We start from the raw sequence: 7,458 nt of genomic DNA on the forward strand, positions 1-7,458 counted from the left end.
TCTGTCAAACTGTTACTCTGGTAGACCAAATCACTTAGCCAACAAGTCAATCACCGAAAACCAACTGCAAACATCATTAAACATCAGTTGAACCTGGTTGCCATCAATGACAATATAAATAACTGATCATGTCATCTTCCTCTACTAGTACAATCATCCACCATCATCTCATCTTCATCAGTTATGCCAAACATGCCAACAAACATCCTAGCTATATATTATAACTTATACTCAGTATAATTAGCACACCCAAAAATAGTCTTTTGCTAGCACTACGCAAACAATCTTTTTCGGAAATGAAATGCAAGAAGTGATGGCAAAGAAATTCAGAGAAGCCAATTCTAAATTCAAAATCTAGCAAAACCCAAGCCAAATCCAAGCAGCCAAAAAAATCTTCAAAGTATGCAGAATAATATCCAAAAATGCCAACCCCCGAACTAACTCAGGAAAGAATATTTATATGTAAAAAAAATTAAACACAAAACTATAGCCAAAGCCTAGCCAATCAAAATATTTGGGGAAATAGTATTTCTTACCTACCATCCCATAAATAATATAATTTACTTCCCCCAAATATTTTAACCAATAGCAAAACAATGTAGGTAGAATAAATAATAAATTAAATAACCAAGGAGGGTAAAAAGATTAAATAATAATCAATAAATCAAAAGGCCCAATTGAATAAAATAAACCATGGGCATAATAATTTATGCACCCAAATAATTATTAAAGCCACCAAACCATATAATATAAATAAATCAAGTGATATTAATTAAGTAACAATAAATCTAATTAAATCAAAGGCTCAATTATGTAAAAAATTAAATAAACATTAAACCCCAAATCACAAATAATACTAAATCGCTTGATAAATAAAAATAAATAACAAATCTCCAAATAATAATCACACATTAAATTAATCCAATTACTTAATAAACTATACAATAAATTAATTGTTAATCTAATAAATAATCATACTCCACAAGGCAACCTGACAAGGGTCCAACCACATACCACATCATGCTACAAGACAACTCAAGCCATGACACAACTGACAAAGGTGACAACTTAAACCTAGAGTGTGAAGAAGGAAACTTGTGTCATCTCCGATCAACTGGCCATTAGGATAAGACACACTCAAACCTGTGAGATCAGGTGGAGTTGATGTCTAGAACATGCAATCCCGCAACCACCAATAACCACAACACAAAATATGTGATAACATATACATCATAAATGATCATGCAAGTGAAAGAGAATCACGACATCATAACATGCTCATGATGAGTGGTATGATATCGTCTATTATCACAAATACAGTAGTAAGACAATCATACAATCCCAACATCAACTCATCTCATACAATTATAATCATGTAGTAGGGGTTAGTACCATCTAGATATCATCGTGACATTAGAAGCAATATAATCCATATATGAGGATCAATGCATATAGATCATCAAATATAAACCCATCCATCAAGATAGTCCAGAATGTACCATCATCCATATAAATTGTCAAGTACCATATGTCATATAAAATGTCTAGCATCATCCATAAACATATGAGATATAGATAAAGTCATAAGTAACCATCAAAATACCACCAATAATTCTAAACAAGTCTATCAATGCATAAAACAAAATATGGATTGAGGAGGGACACTACACTTGCCTAAACCTCATAGCTTTCCTCATAGCTTTTTGGTCAAATCTATTTTCCAATTTCATTGAATTCCCGAATTGGAGAACTCACTGAATGAAGACTCTTTGCCTCATGTTCATAGTTTTAGAGTTTTGTAAAGCTTTTGAACGTTCCTTTAAATGCTTTTGTCGAAATTCTTGTTAGTTCAAGAAATTGAAAATATCATTTGGAAAATTGCCTTTAGCATAAAACCTCGCAATTGAACTTTGGAAACTTACAAGACAAAACGCTATACAAGCTTTGGTGGAAGAAAAAGAAGTTCAAGAACCTTACATTTTCCCAAATAATTATTTCGTTGATGAAAAATAAAGCTCAAGAACTTGAGCATATTCTAAAACAAGTTCATAAACTTGTGATTTTATCGAAAAACAAACAAAAACCAAAAAAACATTGAACAAAACTGATTTTTTTTTGTTTAAAGAGGATCACTCATGCAACTAAATGCTTCTACATCAATAACCTATCACTTATGTGAATTTTTGAATCAAAATAGTGACATGAGCACATAGAGGAAATAGTGATTTTACTGCTCTTCTCATAAAATGATTTACATTAAGCTTCATAGATGATCTTAACAATATTTCTAAACATTATTTTTTCTCCTCAAACATAAAACATAGGTCAATTCTCATCTCAATCCCACAATGTGAAATGCAACATTCTATGCAATAATGGAGAATTTTTTATATAATTTCCCCTTACAAACCTCACTTCCAACCTCGCAAATATACGATCACCTTCAATATCCATCTTGTAGCACCAAATCCTTACAAGAACACTTCAATTTTGAGTCTTCTTTATTTTATTCTCTTTTGTGTACTCCCTAGTTCTCTCATCTAGGCTATCGATGACCTATAAGCAATGAAGAAACACTCCATCTAATTCCTATACCTTGGCACACTTCTAGAAGTGCTAGCTTTTCGCAAGACCAAAAGGGTTTGTATGCCATTTTTTAAGTGTGTTTTCCAAGGCATATCTATGATCTAACTGATGATATCATATCTAAATTGTAACTTCCTTTGATCTAGTGTTCAAGGGAGAACTTAATGAACAACTTAATTAGATGAATTTAATTAGGTTTTGTGTAAAAATGATTTGTGAACATTCTATAGGTTAGAAATATGTAGAATGTAAATTAAATAATGAAAATAGACAATACATTTGACAACATGTGTAGAACTAAATATAGCAAGGTTGTATTATACAAGCTCTATACATTATTTATGAGAACATTTGTGTGATGTGTTTATTTTCCTCTAGTATGTAACTAAGAATTTTATGTGCATTAATATAGAAATAGAGAAATAAAAACATCTACTAAAACCAAACCATTTGATAACTTCTTAATAATTATCCCCAACCACTCCACAATTATGTAACTTGAGTTATGACTTATGGTGTGACTCATCGACGTTGAATAGGATAATGATCCTACTAACAAAACTATAACGGGTGTCAAGCACATCCAATACTTGTGGTAATATTAGGAGACGTAGCCCCCCCCCAAACAATCCATGCCTCAATGGAGAGTAATGACCCCTATTGTATATATTTTCAATAAAAGATGTGAAAATAAATTGGTTGTTAGTGTTATGTACCTAGTCTTGTTCGACACCTAGGTCCTAATCACATGTTACTTAAGTTTACTTAGGGAACACTATATAGATGATTCCCACTTTATGGAGAATTCTCACTTTAGGTGAAATTTCCACTTTTAGTGGCGAGTCTCTCTTTTAGTGGAGAACTATCATTTATCAGTTTCCCACCTTAAGTGGATAATAAGTTATCAATTTATGTCTCATATCATAATATTAATAAACTTATCATAATCTTACGATATCTCATCTCTCACCTTGGCCTAAATAATCAAGGGCTTGCCTTTATAATATTTGCACACATTCATTATATTTGCATTATTGATAGGAATACAGTTTATTCTTGTCATGTTGATCTTCTCTCTTCTTGTGCTTTTCATTAGGCCTCTAGATCTTGGGTAGCTATCTTCATCTAGCAAAATATAACATTGGTAACCTAAACCTTTTTTATCTTTTTCCATAGAAGAAACTTGACCTATTTCGATGATCTAGAAGAGAGAGACATGTTCTTGATGTGTTCATGTTACCCTCATGTTTGTGATTTGGTACAATTATGTAGGAAGCACTTTGTATTGATCTTCATTTATTAAATAGGCTCTACAACATTTGAAATATTCAACATAGGTAGAAATTAATGGAATAAGGGTTCCCCATTCAAGACTTGATTCAACCAAAGGTAAAAAGAAAAATTAAACTTGTAGGCATTATCTCTTACTTTCTTGATGATTTTATAGATCCTATATTAAATTGATGAAGATTGTGGTTGTATCTTATTAGTCTTTCCTCATCCAATATAGCTAGACTCAATCACAAACCTAAAATATGTAGTGTCTGATGCTTTTCAAGGTGCTACTTGTCCTTTGCTCTAGCCTGCTATAGAATTGACTACACTTATTGATTATTTTCAATGAACTAAACAAATTTGTCAACTTTCTTTTGATTTGAAAGAGTTGTCATTTATGGTGGAAAGGGATAAACTACACATGTCTATGGATGTTAAGGATTAGAAACCCATGTAGACCTAGAAAAAGGACTATGTGTAGTAGAGTTGTGCAAAGATCTATTGTAGCTGTATTAAATGAAAGGTGGGATTTCGTCCCAAGTGAGGTGATTCTTAAAATTTTATACCTATCATTCTATTAACCACTCATGTCTATTCATTAGTCTGGGAATAGAATGCAGTGGACTTTTTCAGCTATTTTTCTAGCATAGACCAATATGCTTTGTATAAATTTCTCAAGAACCTTATATCTCTATCTAACAAAATATTTTTTATATTCTAAATTGTATCTAGAGATAATAATAGTGTAGTTGAGCTATTTCTAGAGCTAATATTTTGTTCTTTCAAAAAATTAAAATTTTCATTTTTAAGAATATGTCAATTGCTATAAAAACACAATCATTACATGTTTGGTAGTAGGATTCCCTAAGAATAACTCCATGGAAAATATTCTTGCAATATCTTTTGAATTTGTATAGGTGTGTACACCTTTGCTACACTTTTCTTGTAGATTTGTTTGGCAAATGCATATACATTACAAGACCTAATATATTTGGTGTCATTTGATCTAAGGTTTGGCCAAAAGACGTACTTTTACAACATCACAAGGGTATTTTTAGTTTCAAGGTGTCTTGAAACCTTCTTAAAAAGATCCTTATTATCTTATTTTTCTCTACCTTATGTGGGATGCACACATGGCGAAGGTGGTATGGGAGTCCATGTACAATTAGAAAATTAGAATTTAATGCTTGCAAAGTAATTTTTTATAATTTTTATAAAACACACATCTAATGGATATAATCCTAACCGTGATATGGCTTCATGTCCAAATATATCAAGAATAGAAATAAGAAATTAAAATAGAAAATGAATCATACAATCTATAGCTAGAGTGGGATTTTCCTTCTTATCTTAAAGTTCAAAAGAAAATGTTGAAGATAAGAACACCATTTTTATGCTACCCTTGTTATAGTTCATGTTGAGTCTATAATAAATAAATAATCTTGTGATCTATGTGGATTCCAATCTCCTTGGCCAAGCTATAATGCTTCTAATTTTACATGCTATCATATACCAAAGCTTGCAACTATATGCTAGGCAATTCCTTAATAGTGTGATCAATGTCTCTTGTGGGAAGCAACTAGGTGACCATGTCAGCAAGGACAATACCAAGTGTACATTCTAATAAATTGGTCTAAATATAAAAACGATTATTGAGGATTACCTCAAACTAGCCCTTTTTCATGTGTTAAGTCATTTCTGCAAACATGGGTTAACCCTGCACGCCTAGATTTTCCACTTTAATTTTAAAATTCAAATTTTGGTTAACTTCCATGTATTTATTTCCCATTTGGGAATGACTTAATACAAGTTTATTTGATTTGTTACTGTTCCCTTGTATCTAAAAGCATTTAAGTATATTCATTTCATATCTGATGCTATCATGTAAGTTTCCACAATTTGTTGGTATGCCCTCAAATTTAAAAGAATTCAATTGTAACCATTTCAAATCTTGTGTTACCATGTCCTATCAATAAGTATTTATTCAAATAATATTTTCATCAAGGGAAAGAACAACTCAATTAGTAGTTAAAAATGAATCCAAATATGTACATTTATCTTAAGAGTATTTGTAATGCTAAGAATTGTTGTCCTTGATTTTATCCTAGGTATTTGAAGCTTGATCTATATACACATGTCCCATTGTAATGCAAGAAAATTCCTCTAAATGTACTTTAAACATTGCTAGTCTCAAATAAAAGAAAAATTGAAAGCAACTCGAGCATGCAACAAAAATCAAGGATTCACATTAATTTAAGTTATTTTTGCACAAAGAGGTGTAATGATCCAAACATATATTCTTGCAAATAATAGCAGATCTGAAAAATCTGAATATAATTCAAATAAATATTGGAAATACATGAAATGAATTCAATTAAAACAATCAACACAATTTGATTTTTTTTGCTTAATCAATGATTTACTTTCCAAATATGTTGGAACTAATTTGTATTAGTAAAACATGTGTTAGAGTAACTAGGATATTTATCTAATTATTTATCAATTAGGTCCATTTATTTTTCACTCAAGATAAACTAGGTGCTTTTTTCATCTAGAGTTTGCTTTCCTAGTTTCAGATCAGCTATAGTTGAGCTAAATTTAGCTCCTATTTTGCATTACTTTAGTTCTCCTAATTTTAGGATAAGGGTTTTGCATGCAAGGTCTATTTCATCATTTTATAAGGATTCATTCACTTCTTGTTAATGTAATCTCGAATATTATTTGTGCAATCAATACAAAATTCCAGGGTTTTTATAAAAGCTTATTATCTTTGCTTGATTTCTTTTGTGTGATAGGTGTTTTGTTTGCAAATATATTCAAATTTGCAAAGAAAACTCTATAGGTCGAAGCTCTTTAATAAATCCTACAAATAAAATATTAAAGAACTACACAAAAAAAAAAGAAAAACAATATTTGAACTGTGTAATGCAACATTTGTATCAAATTGCCCTTAGAAACCAAAAGGGATGTTTCCTCCAGTTTTTGCATGTAATGGGTTTTGTCCTCAAACTGATGAATGAACATAAGTGCACACAAACAATTTCAACAAAATTTTGGTACATAAAACACGAGATGCTAAAATGAAGAAGTTTCTTACATTTTTTAAATGTTAAAGGCACAAATTTGATTCCAAATTGCAACACCTGTCCTCTAGAGGATAATAATTACTAATATTTTTAATATTCTCCTTCGAAAAATGCCCACCAAAAGATATGTGAAGTCCTAATGCCAAAGCTAGTGTAAAAATCAAACTTATTTGGTATGTTGGAAAGATCTTCAAAAGTCGAAACTAGACCCTAAAGATGTTCTAAAGACGTTTGAAAATGCAATTTATGAAAAATGTAGAAAATACCAAAGAAAAAAAATTAAATTGATCACTTTCCATCAACCCATGGGAAATATAGTATGGGTTTTTGTGTCCCTGAATTATATTATCAAAAAAAGGAGCCTTATAAAGATAAAAAAAATGCATTCACAAGGATTTCACTGACCTGTGAACTTGAACTCCATTGTAAATTGACTATTACAATCCACAAAAGAGCTCTAGACAAATATCACATTTTTCCAAATTCAAACATCCAAAATCTACCACTAAAT

The sequence above is a fragment of the Cryptomeria japonica genome, chromosome 8 (assembly GCF_030272615.1).
Source record: "Cryptomeria japonica chromosome 8, Sugi_1.0, whole genome shotgun sequence".
Classification (NCBI taxonomy): Eukaryota; Viridiplantae; Streptophyta; class Pinopsida; order Cupressales; family Cupressaceae; genus Cryptomeria; species Cryptomeria japonica.